Raw genomic sequence first — 21799 nt, forward strand, 5'->3', positions numbered from 1 at the left:
TTCCCTACTGTCGACCCAGACTTGTGCGAAGTTGCGACGTACACTTCGTTGTGGGCGTCCAAGGATCCAAGTCGGGTGGTTGAGAATAAATTATTTTGGGTGTTGTTTGAGATGGATCTACACATCATGATCAGCCAAAAGCCCATGACTATCACCGGTGTTACTTAATGAATATCACAGAGTTGTGAACTTCAAAGCATACTTCCACAACATATACATATAGGCGAAGAAAGATGCAGAGGACATGGTATGAGTTTCCTTATTTGGTCACAGAGCATGACATTTTTTCGATAATATCTAATTGGTCAAGTGTGTGGTTGGATCCCAGTGAGGAAGCTAAAGGAGACTAGTGAGGTACTATAAAAATAATGAAGGCCACAAGAGGTATGCTGACTGTGAAATCTGCGTTGAAGGAAGACACAAAGAAGATGCCTCAAAAGGTCATTGTGGACCTTGAGAAGAATACCACGCAGGAGCCAGAGCACGTAGAAGAAGAGGAGCCAAAAATGGAGGAACCAGAGCGGGGTAGAACAGACCCTTTTGAGGCGATAGAAGATATTAGGTCTCCTTTCATCCTAAAGAAGAGGAAGAAAGCCACTACTGGAGGTATGCGAAAGAAGTAGAAGTCTGAGAACACCTCCAACACTGAGCCGATGGTACTCACTCAGGGGGACATAGATGAGATCTGTGACACGGTGTTATTAGACACTAAGGAAATGTGGGGAAATATATAGGATCAATACAAGTCAGCACTGACATAGGTCCAGTAGGGCCTTAAGAGCTATAGGTACAAGCGAGTGTGATTCAACCAAGTGTGATTCAGGTGAATGAGAATCAAGCGAGTGTGGGAACATCAAGTGTGAAACCAGTAGTACCTTCGACGTTGGTGGTAACCATAGAGGTCCACACAGTGGCCATTCTAGGAGGGTCCCTATGTTTTACTACCGAGGTGAATCAGGCAACATCGCCATATGGGAGGAATTCAACACTAAACTTAGCGGCGCTGCCCATTCAAGCATTGCATGAAATCCACCAGGGAGTGTTTGACGAATTGAAAATCCAGGAAGAGCGGTCACTCTTTGTGATCAAATACATCAAGAGCTACAATGAGAAATTAGCTAAGGAAGTCGCCAGGGCCATCCAGGATAAGGACACAACCATTGCGCGCAGGCAACAACTGGAGGACGTCATTACCCAAACTTGCATTGAGCTACCAGAGCTCCTCATACATAATGAAGCCGCTTCCAAAGAGAAGCTCCACAAGTTGGCAATCACGGTAAAGGAGTCCAAAGCGAAAGTTGAACTAGTAAAGTTTGAGATGCAAATGCAGGTCGCAGAGCTATAGATGAAGCTACAACCAACAACACCTCCAGAAGTTCGAGAGTAGTGTGAGGCTTCTATTAAGGCAGACATGGACGTACTAGCAACTGCAGTTAAGGACTGCAGCCAGATTTTTTAGAACACCATGGAGATGTGGGCCTCACTGTAGGAGGACCCACATGTACAGAAGATTGAAGTTGACATAAGAGAAAAACAATTGCATTTCAATGAAATCAGGGCAACAACATGAACCTTAGCACCTGTGCAATGGTTCGCTAGACTCCAGGAAGGGAAGGCTATTTAGAGTATGATAGACGAGCTACGATGCAAAGCATCAATCATTTCAGCAAGAACACAACCTTGGGCCAATGAAGCTAGTCAACTCTCTCAGGTTGTAGAGAGTAAACTGAAAGGTATGCAACAAACACAAAGGACCATTGGCTTCACAAAAGAGGGCCCAACTACTGAGAAATTAGTTGAGGAGGTTTGGCAGGACACCACGCAATGCACAACAGAGCTTCAAGCATTGAAGACAGAGTTTAGCAGCCTTAAAGTGCATATCAAGGACATACCAGCAGAGTGACTCAGGACGATTCATGTCTTTGTGTTGGGGGCTTGTTGGGATGGGGTCCTCCAAGTCTAAGTTTTGTCTAAATTTTGATTCAATTTTGATGTAAGATTGTAAAGTCTCTAGATTTCAAGGAGAGGAGCGCGAATAGTGCTGAACGTTGAGAGTCAAAGGGGCTTTTAAGCAGGTCAAAGCCCCTTATTTTGTAAAGGGATTGGTTGTTTTGATTAAGTAATGAGCTCCACCCATGGTTCGCGGACCATGGTAATGTAATGTAAAAGCTATAAAAGGAAGTCATATAGGAGTCATTAGGCAATTCATGAATGGGATTTTGAGTCTATTTTGTCTATAATTCTGCATTCTGGCAAAGGGGAAGGCTCCTATAGCTGAGTGCATGGAGACCTTGGAAAGTCCGCAACTGAGTGCAAGGGCCCCTTTAGCTGTGTGCGCAGTGTAAGAAGAAGTGTATTCATTGAATATATGAAGTAATAAAGCCTATTTGAAGGAATTATGTGTGTTCTATGTATATTTATATGTTTATGTGTTGATGCTTAGTTATGATTAGATTCTCTGTAATATTATTTTAATTGCATTATGAAGGTCTAGATCTACTTTTGTATGATAACTTATGCATGTTAGAACAATTAGGAAAAGCTAATAGATCTATTTAAGTAGAAATTGCTTTAAGATTATGATTATGAAGATAAGGGTTCGTGAAGGTCGGATTGGGCCCTAGATTAAAGAAACGCCTTGTTGCTACATCACATAACCTTCTAGATGTAGAAACATGGTTCTAGCATCCCCCAATATTGCCTCAGGTAAGACTGCGGTCTAAGCTAAGCGGCTTGTTACTGAAAGGGCCAGTAGTGTAGGGCTTTGTTGGTTAGCATAGCTAACTCTGAACTTGGGTCCAAGCCCCCTCAAACCAACACCAACATCCCTGGGATTTGAGCGACTTTATCAATCCCAAAGCCCAGGTCACTACCCAGAACTAATTGACACCTTCATAACAGAAAGATAATAAGGCAATGATGATGCAAATGCAATTACCTCAACAAGGGCTTAACTGGATCCCTACTAGCCATGACAGGCATTTCTTCAAGCATATCACAAATATGTATTCTACAGGTTTAAACAACATATTTAAGCACAGGGATCTCATACTTATCTGAGAATTGCTAAGAAGCATTATTCCCTTATATCGTTAGTTGCATTATCATCTATTATGTCATAGATACATTGTTCATTCATTTACAAATCAAAACATGGGGAAATCCATACATCATCACTGTCATAATACATGCTTATAACCAACGTAATAACAACATAAATATCAAGGATACATCGACCATAAAATCCACATATAAACCAGTACATTTATACATAAGGTAACAAGGAGAGAACCTCCTATTAATGAATGAAAATCCAACCCGAGATGGGACTACCACGTTCCACTTGACCATAGAATGGCTGAGCCAATTCTCTCTTCAACCATTCAACCCCATGTTGTATTCCAAGCATAAATGTGGGACTCAAACCAAAAGAACCAATCAGGGCATCCTGAGGCTAAACCACCTCATCCTCATCAATATAAATCAAGCCTTACTGTAATCCATCCTGGATCACTAGGCCAACACAATAAACATGTAATAACAGGCTTTACCATGATCTTGACCAGATCACTAGGCCAAAATAAGCATGGATGCCACTGGATTTCTCCACCTACACCGTGAGGAATTTTCCTGTCTCCTAGTCTCTCAGGCTTTACCGCAATCCACAATGGATCACTGGGCCCTAAACCAACACCCACTCTCCAATCTTTACCATATGTCCCATCCCGAGATTACTAGGCCTGATGGAGAGCACCCACCTCTAGGATTTACCATATATCCCGCCATTTTCGGGTCGAGGATTCCTGGGCCCATAGAGGCAACACAAAATTTGGCTTTACTGCAAATCATAGTCATGTTCAAGGGTTACTAGGCCATGTGTTCTATCATTCGAAGATCCACCCCACTTAGCTTTGAATCCATCTAGAAATCCAACTCAATCAAAACATGATAACCCCATCACACCAAGGCTATCTGGAAATGGAAAGGTTAGGATGAAAACACTATCACACCTAGAAAAAACCATGCCATAACGAAAAAAGAACCACATGCAGTACCATGCATGCCAAATCTAGCAAGGAAAACACACATGCAAATTGATAACTGCAAAGAATCTTGCTATAAATGCTTGAGCCTGCTCTTCCTTACTTGCTCCTTCCTTCCTCTTGCCTTCTCTGCCTTTCTTGATCCAATGCCAAAGTGCTCCAAGAAAACTCTAAGTGTCTAAGAGTGAGAGAGAGAGAGAGAGAATAAAGAGAGAGCTCCAAAACTGAACTGACCAAAGGTACCAACTGATCCTCAGAATCCTTTTTATCAATTAGGCCTCTATTTTCTTCATTTTACATTATTTTCCTTCATTTTCCTCCTCACATGCAACCTGTGACCTTCCACCTTGCTTGTATCATAATTTCCATTATTTTCATAAATAAATGTGCCAAAATTGTCATTTTTCCTTTCTAAAGCTTTAGCCATTGCTTTTGCCAATTTCCTTTGCCATAATAAACCAAATGAACACCCACACTAGGATGTCTTGCCCAACATTTAGCTTGGAATAAGTGTCCCATCAACCATGGTTATTATTTTGCCTTTATTAACTTTTATTACATGGAATTTTCACCAGGGCTGTTACAGAAGATTTTGCATGTTGGCTACTTTTGGCCTACTATGTTTTGTGACTACATCCTCGTGGTCCAAAAGTGTCATGCTTTCCAGATATCTAATCGTAAAACCTGTGCTCCACTATCTCCTTTTCACCCTGTTATTGTCGTTGTATTGTTTACGAAATGGGGCATTGACTTCATGACATGTAACCCTCACTTGGTTGGCTGACATGGCTACATCATTGTGGCGGTATACTATTTTACCAAGTGGGTCAAGGTGATGCCTACATACAATAACACCGGCAAAACAACTACCTTATTTTTCTTCAATCATGTCATTGCAAGGTTTGGTGTACCACAGGCTATAGTTACAGACCATGGGAAACATTTTTGTAATCACATGATGTCTGAACTGAATGCCAAGTTGGGCCTCTCCCATGAGAATTCAACCCCCTACTACTCTCAAGTGAATGGGAGTGTTGAGGAAATTAATAAATTTTTGAAAACAATGCTTCAGTGCATGATAGATGTCCACAAATAAGAATGTCATATGATCCTTTATGTGGCTTTGTGGGCATATCAAACCTCCGTTCGGACTACTACTGGGTTCATACCATTATAATTAGTATATGGTCTGGAAGCAATCCTTCCGATTAAGTGTGAAATCCCATCTCTGGAACTTGTTGTCGAACTCCTCCCTACCACTTCCATAGAAGAAGAGCATCTCTTACATCTAACACACTTAGATGAAAGTTGACATGACACCTCAATGGCTAATTAAACTCATAAGAAATGGATTAATGCATAATATGACAAGAATTTCAAGCTTTATGTCTTATCGGAAGGTGACCTTGTCCTGTGGTATGATTAAGAGTCTGATAAGTTAGGATCTGGGAAGTTCGAGCCATGTGGCTAGGCTTGTACAATGTCAAGCGTGTTCTTTCTAAAGAGGCCTATGAACTTTATGATTTCGATGGAGTTCCATTGGCACAGCCTAGAAATGGGTTGTACCTTAAAAAATAATATGCTTAAGTTAGCTTTGTGTATTTCATTGTGTACATGTTGTATATAGGTGTGTTGAGTGTGTTTCCAGTGTGTTCCCTTCAGATTTTCCTACGATTTCTGTTACTTATGTTTACATTTGGTTTGTAGATGTTGACATGTTGATGGCGCTAGTCGTAGTACTCAGAACCTTTCTTCCGTAGAATGGGATATATATGCTATGAATGGTGAGTTAGTGAGTCTACAAGCGATTTGTATTATTTGATCTACAAATAACATCACTAAGTATAGCGCAATGATCAAACTATTGTTTGATGTTATTTCCCATGGTATCTGTCGTTCAATCATCAGGCTTGACTCACATTTTGTAGTACTACAATTGACTAATGTCTATTCACTTAGAAGTCCAATTATGCTTCGCATGTTTTTAAGGATTTGCCTTCTCGAAAGATATTTTGATTATATCCAGTATCAACACATTTCTAAAAATCTAAATACATTGACAGAGGCATTAACTAATCATGTTTTAGATAGACATTTGTGACATATGTAAACTCAATTCAATTCAAATTCACATACATTGAATGAAGATAACAAAATGCATAAGAAACATTGATAGGTAGATAAATATATATATCTATATATATCTATATATATATATATATACATATATATCAAATTTTGGTTTTACAAAACTTGCGCTCGAGACACATATGGCCACACAACCTGTCATATCAAAAATATACATACAGTCAAAATATGGCTACATAAGCCTCCTAGTAGACTAATCATAATGCTCATGATAACAAGTAAATGTGTGAGCCATCTTGCACAATAGCCGGTTGATATGGCTAGGCATGTCAATAGTATGATCTTGCAGTCTCATAGGGATCTGATTGAACCTAGTCTCAGTTATGCCCTGGGTCAACCCATCCATGTGTTGTTCGACCTCTACAAGAGTCTTGGCTACATTCATATCATGTAACACCTCTCGTCTAACTGGAACAACCTGTACTCCAACTGGTGCCTGTTGTGGGTCTTTTGCATGTTGAAGATAGGAAGAATCCACAGGTCGAACAGGTCCAACATCTGCATGTAAAAAATCGATATTTAGTCTTGGATACATATAAATAAGTAAATAAATAAAAAATAAAATTGTAAAACTTAAAAACTCAAAAATTATCAAAATGTTATGTTTTTTACCTATGGCACTCCATCGCTCGCCATCAGGAAGCACAAGCTCTGGATCTCCATGAAAATCCATCCCTACATATGGATAGTCTTCAATCATAATGACTTGCATGTGCAACCATTGGAAGAAGACTAGTGTGAAACTCATCAACGACGAACCTGCATGTATGGACATGAGATCCACCCATATCCTCATTCGTGGAACTCTTAGATCTGAGGGCTCAAGTGACATATGTTGTGGTCGAAGCAATGGAATTCGCTCTAAGGAAAATGAAATCAAAATTGAACCATATCCAAATTTATTCAACCATCCATCCTTTGCCTTGGTTAGTTGTTCTTTCATATTTATCAGTACTCCCTCACTCCAGTTGAATATGTCGGCTCTATACACTCTAGAGCATCCTACATATGAGACCTATTGGCCAGATGCAAGGTATTAATGCCATCCAATCTAGCAATAATAAATAAGATTGTCCTTAAAGCAAACCATACCACATCCTTTATTTCGATCTTCCCGTCCTTGGTCAGTTGGGATCGAGGTTTGCAGTGTGTATTGATGTAATCCTTAACTATCTCTTCACCCCTCCTCAAACCAGATAATGAGATGGGGTCACCTCTCCTAGATAAACCTTTCAAAAAGTATATTCTTTCCACCTGTATTTCAAGTACATGTCCTCCAAGCCTGAAGGCCTATGCCTGAACATCCCATGCTCGAACAAGATGTTGTAATAGCTCCATATGTTGCCTCATACTAGTAAGCCAAAAGAATGTCATTAGCTACATTCATATCTTGTTCCTCATGTTCTCTTTCTCTCCATATTAGAGTCATTTTGTTCCGATGAAAATGAAACATGGCAAGAAGAACCTTTAGAAGGAATCTCATGCAAAAAACTGGGAATATTTTGAGTGAAATATGGTAAACAAATTTTTGAAATATGCCCAACGCACCCCCCTAAAGGAGGATAATGTGCCACAGTGCACTGGAAAGTGTATTTCTCACTTACCCAGCTCACCTTTCGACATTTATGGGGTGCGTTGGACCTAGGGTCAAAAAATAAAGCCCTGGGTCACCCAAAAATTGAAAAAACATACATGAAATGAAAAATCAGAACCATAAAGAGAAAGAGAAAGGTCATATCTCCTACTTGGCAGTGATTGTACTCAAAAGAATCCACCAGTTTGGATGCAATCAGTTGTAGAAGATCAAGGGAAAAAAAACACTCAGAAATCACTCACCAAGAGGTAAAATGTCAAATGGTAAAAATTAATTATTTTTGTATTTATTTATGGTCATTTTTGAGATTATTGTAGATTTTAACCCTCTACAGAAATTACTTGCAAACAAATTCTTAAAACATAAAATATACAATGGCGAGAACATAAAACAAATATACACAAAGATTTTCCCCTGGATCCCAAAACCGAGACTACTAGATTGATTTTTCATTATATTCCTTTCAATGTTACAATACATATATATACATGTCAAAGCATTCATAAACCCCAATCCATTAACCCTAGATTAGAACATAATCATAGTTCCCTTGACCAGATCTACAAATACCATGGGCAGAAAACCATCATGCCCAAAACCATGTGCAAAACCCATGCACAAAACCATGGGTAGGTCTGCCCACCATCTTTGGGTCTACACCCCATCCTTGGGTCCACCCAACTATTATTGGGTCCGTATAAAAAAAATTCCTAGGGCGTTACAACGAACCCCATGTAGGGGGGCTACCGCCCCCTCGTGACCCCCCACTGCAACCGACACTCCGTACATTGCGTGGAGTTAGTCGTGGAAAGAATATAACACATACCCAACAATTATTTTAATATTTTGACCTAATTTGACCATGGATCAAATATTTTTAATCTTTTGATGGTGTTCTGAGTAGGTTAACAATTTCTTAACATATTTAATGTGTTTGAAACAAAACATATCATTTTGACCAAACAACACATTTTTATCACTTTTTTGGGCTCTTTAAACTTACGAAAAAGGAACACCCTAGAGTCCTTTTTTATCTCTTTTTAGACTCCCAAAACATGAAAATATTGTTGAGCACTTGTATTTTCGAACTCATTAAAGTAAATGAAAAGACATCTACTTAGTATAAGTTTAACCCTTTTTCGGACTAAGATAGACTATTTATAAAAAAAGAATACTTTAGTCGAACATGGCTAAGAGGTTCTCTTGAGTATTGTTTTCTGCCTTTTCAGACTCAAGGGACTATTTATGAAAAGGAACCTTTGGAGTTTCCAACTATGTAAACATGAAAAAGGAGTCAAGTTAAACCTCCATTGGACTCGTAAAGGTATCAAACGATGATGGACTCGTTGAACATGATAGGACCAAACAACTCCTTCTTAGGGTTCATTAAAGATACTCATAGGGATTCATCTAAAGGATGAACTTACAAATAAAGCATATCTTATCCTCCTCAAAATAAGTGGTACTGACCAGAAATGGTTGGGGAAATTTGGAAAATAGGGTACTCCACTTATTAATGGCAGTGAATCAATCTTGAACATGGCACTCTTCCACTTCATCTCTGTGGTTGTTGGGTTGGAAAATTTGTTTTTCTTTTGGTTCATCATACCATATAAAATCCTCTGCTTTTGGTTTTGGGTCAATTCTACCATCTCCATTCAATGTCGTTGATATGTTCAAGAGAAGTTATTCAGTTGATATCTACTATGATACTCTTAAGCCTTCATTCATGTGTACCATTCCTGAATTAGTTCCATATCAACATCATTCTATCTCAAATCATGATACTCATTTCATGTCATTGATGAGGGATACATCAAGGCCCTCCTGTGACGGGTCACTTCCTGTCGACATCAACTCATTATCCAGGAAGTTTACTTAGAAACTCCCTTTGGTACCTTTGGACTTACATACATCAATGGCAAGTCTCCTCGCTCTTGGTGATAGGTTTTCATCATTGGCCTTCGACTGGAATATTTTGTGTAGTGTTCGACTTCAACTCATTCATTCACACTATGTAGATTGTTCTGTAGTACCTTGTGTTATAGACATTTTTGTGCCTTACAGCATAGAGCATGAAATGTCAATAATCTAAGGGATCCAAAGTCCCTAAACAAGTTGTTCTTACCCTTAGAGGAACAAGGTCAGCAAACCACAGCACTGCAAGTCAATTCTCCACTGAAAAACACTCAAAAACAGGTCAGTTTTGGATCATTGCAGCTGCTCCACTAGGCATCTGCACTGCATAGCAGGTACAACAAAGGCTACCTGCGTTGCATAGCAAGTAGAACAAAGGCTACCTGCGTTGGGCGTACTTGGACATGTGGAGGAATCTTTTTCTCAAAGTGCCAGTGCCCAGGAAGCTTCTAAAAAGACACTTGATGATAAGATTCGCCTAATGATGAGTTAAGAGCTTCTAAAACTCCAAGTGGAAGACAAAAACTCCAAGTGAAGAACTGAAGAACAACTGGAGTTGAAGAGGACAACAATTCACACATCAAGCTGACTTATCTTCACTCCAAAACTCTATATAAGAATCTCATCTCATGGGATCTGGGAGGCCGGAATTTAGTGCAAAGAATTGCTGTTGGTTTACAGTTGTGAGCATTGGGTGATTGCTTGAGGGAGGTGAAGAAGAGATTTCTCTCCGTCGGGAAGGTGATGCTGGATTGGACCTCTCATGGTTGTATCACCGCCTGAACCTTACTTCCATATATTAATAAAGCTTTTGAGGTTCTTCTATTCACATGTGTTTCAATGGTGTATTGTCTTACTTGCGTCTTTGATTTATGCTAATCCTTGAATCGATTATGAATGCATGCTTCTTGTAGTTTCCTTTCTTTGTCTTGTTTGCAGGATCTCGTGTAGCCGGGCCCGTGAAAAGACTTGGAGCTGGGAGCAAGCGGCAATCAAAGGAGATTGGATCGACCATTTGTGCAAGACATCGGTAAGTGGATCTCTTCCTTTTATCTCTTGCATGTCATAAAGAAGAAACTTTAGATAGCTTTGCTTTCAGCTGTTGCTAAGGAACTGTCACCCTTAGAGTGGGTTAGGGTCATTCCAAGTTGGATACTTTCCCCCACAACAGACTGGCGACTCTGCTGGAGATCGTGTCTTGTTGGTAGCTTGTGTTTCTTGCTATTCATTTCTTAAACAAAGGAGTACCGAATCGAACTGCATTCGAGTTCTTCGAATGCAAAGTAGAGGGCAGCTACTCTAGCCCAGTGCTGGGCATGTTTATGATTTGAAGAGCTGATCCAAAAGGACTCTTTTTAGCTCTTTGTGATAGTGTTCATCTTCCTTTAATCATCCTCTAGTGTATACTTGACTGACAGCCTCTGATTTGGCCAAAAACCGCTCATTTTTTAGCAAACTGTGACCCGGAATCTGAGAGAGACGTGACTTGTCTCATCAGTGCAGCTGCCACAAAGGCTACCTGCACTGCAACGCAGGTCCCGAAGGAGCTACCTGTGCTGCATCTCAGATCCACAGTGCAGCACCTGCGCTGATCCAGTTTTTCCTTGTGCAACTCTGATTCTCCACTGTCTGTTGCCCAGTTTTCAGTATTGTTTTTGCAGCCAGTTGTCAACCTGTATACCCAGCTGAAACCACTTCTCTTTGCCTTCATTCTGCCTCAGTTGTATGAAGAAACCGTGATTGTTCTTATTGTATTTCTTGCTGTCATTCACAGTTTCCCATAGCGAAAGTGAACTAGTCTTGCTATGACCTCTTGAATCTAGACCTGTGAGAAAGTGTCGTTGTGATTCTAAGAGTTAGTTTATTGTTGTTCATAGCTGCTTGAGCATTTGCTTTCGTTATATGGTTCGAATTTCAGTATTTCTTGTGTTGAAACGAGTGAATCTTTAGGTGTTCTTTTGATTGTTGGACACAAACTTGTTTTCTTTCACTTGAAATTGAATTCGAAATTATACAACAGCTTTCTTTTTGTAATACATCAACATTAAGGAAGAAGAAAAGAAATACTTGCATTGTGCATGTGCATTTTGACAGTTTGCATGTCGATTTAGGAAAAGTGCATCAGTGTGTGCTCTATGATCTATTTGAAAAGATGATGTCTTTCTTTTCCTTCAGTAGTTAAGGTTTTCATAAGTTGAAAGAATTGAAAAAGCTTGCTTATCATTCTTAGACTGCATTTAGGAGTTGTATCATACATCACGTGGTGATCCGTAAAGGCAAACTGCTAAGCAAGATCAACCTAAAAAGAACTGAATTTATCTAACAATGCTTTGAAACATAACGAAACACAGTAGAGGTCTAGGTAGAGACGTGAACCGGCGTCGTTAAACATAGTGACTGTTGATCTCTACGAAGGTGGGTGATTCCTCCTAAGGGACGATAGCACTAATACGGACTTGTGCCCCCGCGTACCGTCGCGTATATTGAGGGACCCCTATAGGGACAAAGCCTTTATCCATAGGAAGCCGTGTCGGCCGCCCTACTGATCGCGATGCAGTGAACACAGCATTCACGAAGATCGACCACTCGTACCGTAAAACGTATTCTGTGGTTTCGCGAAAGGTTTGGCACACCCTTGCCTAGAACTCCAGAGTAGTTTCTTTTGGCCTTTTTCAAACTCTATAACTGAAAAAGTCCATCCGAGCATTTGTCACTTCGGGCTCGTTAATACATCGAAGGAGACTAGAGTCATCTTTAGCTTTTTCTCGACTCTTAAAAAGTGAAAAAGCAAGTTGTGTCTTAAAAAGCGTCGTCATATAAAATTCATTCTAAACGGAACATAATCACCCCTAATTCCTACGTTGATCTTAAGGTTGAGAACATGGAACACACCAACCAAGGGATTCCACAGCATGGGACCCCTAGCCCTTTCTCCTCTTGGGGAGAAGTTGGTGCGCCCCACATGGCCACATTGTCGCTTCCAGGACTGACAATTGGCCTGCCAATTTGGCTATTCTCAACCGTTGTAGTTCAGACCACCACGGTTCCTGAACAGTCGATTCAACAGTTAGACCAGTCTAGAGCTACCCTCTAGCCTTCCACTTCTTGTGAGCCTTCCTCCGATCCTTCTTCTTCGAAAGGTCAAGCCGCCAAAAGCAGAGCTCCCATAGAAAAGAAGAAGGAAAAGAAGAAGAAAGAAAAGAAGCAAAAGGAGCCAAAGGCGCCTGGGGGCAAGCAAAAGGCATCTAACGAAAACCCACACACAGCACGGACCGGGCCCAAATCGCCATGTGTCATATGTAGAGGAGACCACCTCCACTGTGATTGTCCCAGTATTCCCCGGATACTAAGGGACTGGTCCCCTCGTTTGCACGATTCGGAAGCGTCAACCTCTGACAACCAGGTTGAATGCTTACCGTAGACCAACGAAAGTGAAGGTCGCAGACGACGAAGAGGGATGAGATTCCCCTGCGAACTGTGTGAAGGCAATCACACCCTTCGCCGTTGTCCCTTTTTAGACGAGGCAAAGAGAGTTTTGGAAGATCAACCGGTGGCACCGGTGCTACTTCCTCCTGGATATCAAAAACTCGCGCCAGGTCCTTCGTTGGTCGAAAATACAGCTGTCTTGCTCAGAGGGCCAGCTAAAGTGTCAGTCACTGAAAGTGAACCTACTGAATCCGGACCGGACGAAAGTCCAAAGGTCGAAACGGCAGTTGACCCGGTTCTCCCTTCAGAAGTTTCATCTTCAAACACCACAGTCACTGAGGATTCATCTTCAGTTGACACCCCCGCCGAAGAGAATAAGGATGACACCGTCCATATTCTTTTCGTCAACTCCGATTCTGATGAGCATCTGGGCAAAGCGCCCACTCCTTTATCGCAGGAAGGAGCATCGTCAGGATCATATCCGGCCGTATATTCGGTCCCACCACCAAGCAACCTAGTTGTGTCCTTTGATTGGAACCAACTAGGCAGACCCCGGTTACCAGCCAGTATACCATTTAGAATTATAGTCCAAATATTCAAAATGGTGATGGCTGGAACTATCATTGATGAAGGGGCATCTGTGAGTATCCTGTCCTCTATTGCTTGGAAAGCACTGGGTTTCCCGGCGCTTTTGCCCGAGACAAGGCGTCTCTCGGGTTTTGACAGGGGAACCAGTCGACCATTAGGGATTCTACCTAATGTACCTATTACCTTGAAGGGGAAGGCCGTCAAGATGAATTTGATGGTCGTCCAAGGACCCTTGGATTATAACCTACTCCTTGGACGAGACTACATATATTGCATGGAAGCAATAGTCTCCTCACTCTTTCGAATAATGTGTTTTCCACACGAAGGAAGAATGGTCAAGCACGTAGACCAACTTTCATTTCCGGGATCACGCATCGCGAATAGTCACATACCTATCCTCAATGGTCTTTTCGATCAAGAAAGGTCTCTTCCCCCGGTTCTTCTTCCTGATGAATGCGAGTGATTCGGGAAAGGAACGCAGGAGCCCAGGGGGCATGCGTCCTGGTCTGCTCTGGAGGCAGAAAAAACCTTGGGTGTAAAGTAGAATTTCCGCGGGAGAATATGACTAGTCCGTACCCCATCCCCCCCTTCATCTTTGAGAATCTTCCTCTGAGCCATCTTCATGGAGAAGAAGGACAAGAAGACAAAGAGAGAGATGGGCTCTCAGAAGGGGTAATTGGGATTGGGGTTGTTCTAGAATAAGATTCTTTTGTTAAAGTTATGTGGGAGGACGGGGGCCCGTTACTCACCTTTGTCTAAATAAGTAGGCTCTGCCAAAGAAGGAGATCCGTTTGCGGCAGCAAGTAGTAACCATATTTGGATAAAAGGCAAGCCTCACCCATTAAAACAAATGTTTTAGAGGATAAGTAGGGGCAGCCTCCAAAGAAAGAGATTCTATTGCTGCAACAAATTGTAACCATCTTTGTGTATCCTAATGATAGACATCGCCGAAGAAAGAGTTTCCTTTGCGCCAACAAATAAAACCAATCTTTGGGTAACCTGAAAGAGGTAAGCCTCCCTCAAACCCACCAATGTTTTGTCTATTGAGAAGTGTTCTTCTCTTGTCGCAAAGATCAGTTAAAAACTGGGCTGACGAGAAGACAAGTACCGCGTAAGACCCGCTAAAAATAACGAGAAGACAAGTATCGTTAACATTAGGACTGACAAGACGACAAGTAGATGAGAACACCCAAAGAAAAACAGAAGTGGAGGAGAGGAGGGGCAACCTTGAAATTATACTTTATACCTGGGGGCATGCAAACCTCTTGGAATGCAAGCACGGGCGGCTATTTTGTTTTTAGTTTTTTAGGTCCTCCCTTTAAACCTGTAGGTCTAACCTGTTAAACTCGTAGGATTAGCTAATACCCAGCTTGCATAAAAATAGGGTATGGGGCAAAGCGCAGGAAGATGAAGCTCTTTAAAAAATAGGAATCTTCCATGAGACCTTACTACTTTATGACTGGTAAAAAACGAGCAGTTTTGGCAAAGTTCATGCTCGTTAAAAAATAAACGCAAAACCGAGCAGTTTTCGCAAGGGTTCATGCTCGTTAAAAAATAAACACACATGTGAGCAGGCTTCCCCCCAGTGTTCAAGCTCATTCAGAAAAATTGAACCGGTAAATAACCATTTGAGACCGTAAATTCATTAGCCATAAAAGCCTTGGTCGTGTTTGTGCACCGTCACCTCCACTTTTCATTTGGCCGATCATTCACATCCACTTGATTGTTTACCTATTTTGAGGAACAGCTGCGAAGAGTGATCTCACCTAGCCATCCTTGTAATACTGCCGTGATTGGAAAATTCCAACCTGTACCTGGAATCTGTTGCTATCCCTGTTTATCACTCGTTCCTCAAAAGACGAGTCTTCTTTGAGCTCTTTTCACTGACTCGTAAAATATGAAAAGTTTGCCGAGTTTTGGCCTTCCAGCTCGTTAAAAGGACCGGAAGAGCTATCCCTCCTCTAGATTTTAATCTTTTTGGACCTGAGGGATTATTGCACAAAAAGATCGAGCGCTTGTCTAGTTCGGCTCGATAAAGATATCGAACATTCATCCCTTCTGTATTGTTTTATACTTTTTCGGACTTAAGGGATTAGATGACGAAAAAGGACCCCTGGAGTCCACTTTATGTACCCTTTTCAGACTCTCTAAAAATGAAAAGGACCGAGTTGTCTTTGTCGCTGGGCTCGTTAAAAATATTAGATAGCGACAAACTTGTCTTTAGATGAGAACGAGTTTCCCCATCGTTAGGCTCGTTAAAACATAGCGATGGGCTTGCCCGAAGGGCAGGTTATAGAACAAGCATATGTTATCCTCCTCAAGCTTGACAAAAATAAAGAGGTACTGGTCAGAAATGACTGGGGAAAAATTGGGAAGAACCTCAAAGCTTAATGGTAGCAAGTCGCTCTTGAACATGACACTTTTGCCTCCGTAAATATCGGGTTGGGTTATTATCATTCACCGGTCCCTTCACCATGGTCTCGCCATACCATCCAAATGGGGTAATGCTACCGATCCATCACATCAGTGTCGAGATATGTTCAAGAGATGTCATTCAGAAAATGTCAACCGGGTCCCATCCACTACCATACATCATCTTTCATCCTTCCATGACTGCCACCCTGGATCATATTTCACAGATCGTTTTCACCATCATCACTAGTTCCGTTCCGTGTCACTGATGTGGGATTCATTAAGGCCCTCCTTTGACGGATCGCTTCTTGTCGACATCAGCTCACTATCCAAGAAGTTGATCTAGGAACACCCCCTCAGTACTTTGAAGCTTGCATGCCTCAATGGCAAGTTTCTCACTTCCGGCGATAGGTATACATTAATGACCTTCGACCGGGAGACTTTGCGTGGTGTTCGACGTCAGATCCTATATTCACGCCACGTGAATTGTGCTGCAGTACCTTGAGGGTCATCATCATTATCGGCGATTCCTTTCGCGCTTGTTAACAGTTTACATTATTGACTGGTAATCAAGCGATGTCTTTCCATGTTCGACTCCAAGAAATTCTCACATGGATCGACTTGTACTTAGTGTGAAGATCGGAAGTTTGAAGACCCCGGATCTAGTTTCATCCATCCGGGCTGTGATATATATTCAGGAGATAAAAACATAGACATGTGCAGCAGATGATCATCCTACTAAAAGGATGATAATTAAAAGCAGAGAATTATCAGTCTACTATCAGACGATCGTCTGTTTATGTACAGCAAATGTATTTATAAAGATGAGCATGGTAAATGCCCGCATCAGCTAGATCATGAAAAGAAAGTATGAAAAGATAATGTATTGTATTGTATTTTGTTACAGGTCACCTCCCGGCGATTGAATGAACTTCGGATCCTCCTAATAAAGCATTTCACCCGATAAACAACCTCATACTTTAGGGGGCAACTGTTATAGACATTTTTGTGCCTTACAGCATAGAGCATGAAATGTCAATAATCTAAGGGATCCAAAGTCCCTAAACAAGTTGTTCTTACCCTTAGAGGAACAAGGTCAGCAAACCACAGCACTGCAAGTCAGTTCTCCACTGAAAAACACTCAAAAACAGGTCAGTTTTGGATCATTGCAGCTGCTCCACTAGGCATCTGCGCTGCATAGCAAGTACAACAAAGGCTACCTGCGTTGCATAGCAAGTAGAACAAAGGCTACCTGCGTTGGGCGTACTTGGACATGTGGAGGAATCTTTTTCTCAAAGTGCCAGTGCCCAGGAAGCTTCTAAAAAGACACTTGATGATAAGATTCGCCTAATGATGAGTTAAGAGCTTCTAAAACTCCAAGTGGAAGACAGAAACTCCAAGTGAAGAACTGAAGAACAACTGGAGTTGAAGAGGAGAACAAGTCACACATCAAGCTGACTTATCTTCACTCCAAAACTCTATATAAGGATCTCATCCCATGGGATCTGGGAGGCCGGAATTTAGTGCAAAGAATTGTTGTTGGTTTACAGTTGTGAGCATTGGGTGATTGCTTGAGGGAGGTGAAGAAGAGATTTCTCTCTGTCGGGAAGGTGATGCTGGATTGGACCTCTCATGGTTGTATCACCGCCTGAACCTTACTTCCATATATTAATAAAGCTTTTGAGGTTCTTCTATTCGCATGTGTTTCAATGGTGTATTGTCTTACTTGCGTCTTTGATTTATGCTAATCCTTGAATCGATTATGAATGCATGCTTCTTGTAGTTTCCTTTCTTTGTCTTGTTTGCAGGATCTCGTGTAGCTGGGCCCGTGAAAAGACTTGGAGCTGGGAGCAAGCGTCAATCAAAGGAGATTGGATCGACCATTTGCGCAAGACATCGGTAAGTGGATCTCTTCCTTTTATCTCTTGCATGTCATAAAGAAGAAACTTTAGATAGCTTTGCTTTCAGCTGTTGCTAAGGAACTGTCACCCTTAGAGTGGGTTAGGGTCATTCCGAGTTGGATACTTTCCCCCACAACACCTTGAGAACCATTAACATCATTGGTGGATTATCTCATGTCTATTAACGACTTACATCATTGGTCAGTAATCATATGGTGTCTACCATGTTTGACTCCAACTCAATTATTCACATGGTTAGACTTGTACATTGGAACGATCAAGTGAATGAGATAAAAGACCCCGGATCTAGTTTCATCCATCCGGGATGTGATTTCATGATTAATGCAAGATTACAAAGTATGATGGCTATGATAATACAAACAATCATCCAATCATCAGTCTACCATTTTTCATCAGTGGATGTGACTTCTTTATCATTGTACATATAATGTTAGCTTATGTCCTGAGTATGGGTATGCCTCCCTCAACAAAGATCTCATGATGAAAATGTATTGTAACAAATGATGATCTTGGTCAATTGTTCTTGATCCAAACTTGCCACAAGGTAAAGCACTTCAGTCATCAGTTTCCGCCTATGACTTCACATGTTAGGGGCAATCTATTATAGGCCATTTTTTCACATCTGGTCAATAGGCCTGTAAACCGGATCAATCATCATCCATGAACATGTTGCCATCATCTCGACACGAAGCCTTAAACATGGCCTTTTTTAAATAACTGATTTTCTGGGTCTAACTTCTCCAAATCAGTGCTTTTAAGTCCCAACGCACCCTACCCCTTTAGAGACTTGCGTTCAGTAGTAGGTTTCTCCCTTCTGCACCTACATTGATCAGCAACAACTTATTCCTTGTTAGGGGTGCGCTAATTCTAGAAATTTGGGAAAATTAAAAATAATCCCGAAGCTTCCTCTTCCAGAAGCTTCCAGGGGTTGTTTTAACCATTTACCTTGGATAAGAAGCTCAAGACCTATCTCATCCTACCTTGGAGATTTCACCTCTTATCCCTTGAGCTCATCCTCCCATCTTAAGTGGATCTCAAGCCTAGATTGGTAAATGGATAAGAATTCATAAACTACCACACTCTCCTATATATTTACTGCCATCCATAACATCAGGGTTGGATTTTGGAGATTGATCATACCCTCATGTTGCTGCCTTGAATCTAAGAGAGTCATCATCTTCATGCATTAGGGTGACATTGAGGTGTGCTTTGTGACAAGGAAGGACAAGTCAACTTGGGGAGATCTCTACAAGATCAACTACTATTCTTTGTTGTAAACTCTCTCCTATTTCTATTAATACAAAGAGTACATTGTTTTCCTATATGTGTTATGTTATGTTTACATTCATATATTTCAATGCCTCGTTGATTCATTGAATAGAGTAATTGAATTATGCTACATAGATGTTGTGGATCCTTGGCTTGTTTTGGTTGCATATGCAAGTTCTAATTATAGCATTTGGAGCTACAATTGGATCTTACAAGTCAGGAGGAGAGTAAAGCTTGCGACGGATTCCAAGTAAGCCTCTTTCCATTCTTTAATCTCTCTAAAGAAAACTTTATATTGTTTCTGTTATGTTGTTCTAGACCAATCCACTAGTTCTAGGGAAAATAATTTTGTTTGCAATGACAAATTTTGCATAACAATTATGACTCATTAGGATGGGTCACTCAAATGGAAAATTACTTCACCATCAAGGCTACTATTAACGACCCAATAAAATGTATGTTCATAGTCTTATATTTAGATAAATAATGGTGGAAATTCATAAAAAAAAAAAAAAAAAAAAAAAAAAAAAAAAAAAAAAAACTATTTAAGCTACATTTCCTAGAGTCAATTTTCTAAAGATGTCTATGCACCTTTTGAGAGGGATACTCAACATTTGGGGTGACTTACCAAGTTACACCAACCTAGCTCAAGCACTGACTTTAGAATATATTTTGAGTGATTAACCATCCATACAAAGAACTTAATATATGTCTTCTATAAATAAACTTTCTTTAGTGGTCTCAAGGTGATGATTCAAGCACAATTCAAAATGCAAGATCCTACTACATGGTTAGAAGCAACCGAGAGGGATCTAGAATCCGAAATGGTTAATAATGCGCAAAGAAAAAAACCAACTTTCATTCCTTCCACTCGTCATCTCCAAGGTAATTCACTAAGTGCAACTCCTACTCATCCTTAAAGGTACAAGGTTGTCTCCAACATAAATTGAAGGCTACCAAAGACACAGACTCCACTACAATTGTGATGAAAAATATGCTCTTGGTCATATATGTAAATAATAGAAATTGTTCCAAATTAACATGACCACTTAGGCCCTAGAGAAATATATAACCATTGAATAGATATCAACATTACATGTTAAAGACACCAAACACTCAAAATCAAGCAGAAATTGAACCATTATTTCCTCCCGAACAACCCCCAATCTCCCTACATGCATTATCAGGCATTCCAACTCCACAAATGTTGAAACTCATGGGATACATAATCAAGAAAATTTAACCAGAAAGTTATAGTCCTATTTGACTGTGGAAATACTTAAATTTTCATTCACAAAAGAGTCACAAAAAAAACCATATTTTGTACATCCAATACACAATTTCAAATCATTATTCCTAATGGAGGTATGATGAAATGTGGGGATAGATGTCGAAATTTCAAACTCTAGATTGAAGACTATGAACTCAGAACCCATATATTTTTCGTTAACGTGGGTAGTTGTGATATAGTATTGGGGGTAGAATAACTACGTATGATGGGACCAATCACAATGGATTTTAAAGAACTGTATATGAGTTTCACTAAAGAGGGACATGTACACACCCTATAAGGACTTCAGGCAAAATTCCCTAAAATAGTCATCTCTCATTATATAGAGAAGTTATTAAAGAAAGGCTACTAGGATTATTTCCCAATTTAATGCCATATAGGTCATGGAAAATATGACACACAAAGTCCACGTAGATTTGAAACTGATCCTTGACATTCATTAAGTTTTCGAGACACTAAAGGGTTTTCCCCTTACTGAGGGAATTATGACTATGGAATTCCCAAATTCCCCTAATTTTAGGAAGTCAACCATCAAATGTGCATCCTTATCAATACCCTTTTGTACATAAGAATGAAATAGAAAATAGTATTCAAGAACTATTAGACGCAGGGGGTATATGTTCTAGTACAATCCCTTACTTATCACTAGCAATCATGATGTTAAATAAGGAAGGAATTTGGCAGATGTGTCTTGATTTTAACGCTCTCCATAAGTTGAAATCAAGGAAAAATATCCCATCCTAGTTATTGACAATCTCCTTGATGAACTTCATGGAGAAAAGGTTTTCATTAATCTTGATTTGTGTCGAGGATACCACCAAATTATGATGAAACAAACAAACATCTCAAAGAAAATCTCATAACAAATGAAGGTCATTATGAGTTTCTAGTGATTCCTTATAGTCTTTGTAATGCTCCATCCACTTTGTAGATCCCCATGAACAAGATTTTCAAACCATTCCTACACAAGTTCTTGCCAGTTTTCTTTTATGATATATTAATATATAGTAGAGCATGGGAATCATATATACAACGTGTTGATAAGTGCTTGCAACTCTTGAGGTACAACCAACTATTCATGAAATGCTCCAAATGTGCTTTTGGGGCTCCCGAAGTTGAATATTTGGGTCACATTATAAGTCAAGAAGGATTAAGAGTTGATCCCAAGAAAGTGGAGGTTACGCAAGAT

This window comes from Pinus tabuliformis, chromosome 1_2 (genome assembly GCF_031772625.1).
Source record: "Pinus tabuliformis cultivar Carrire ecotype Pingquan chromosome 1_2, CPIR1, whole genome shotgun sequence".
NCBI classification, from domain to species: Eukaryota; Viridiplantae; Streptophyta; class Pinopsida; order Pinales; family Pinaceae; genus Pinus; species Pinus tabuliformis.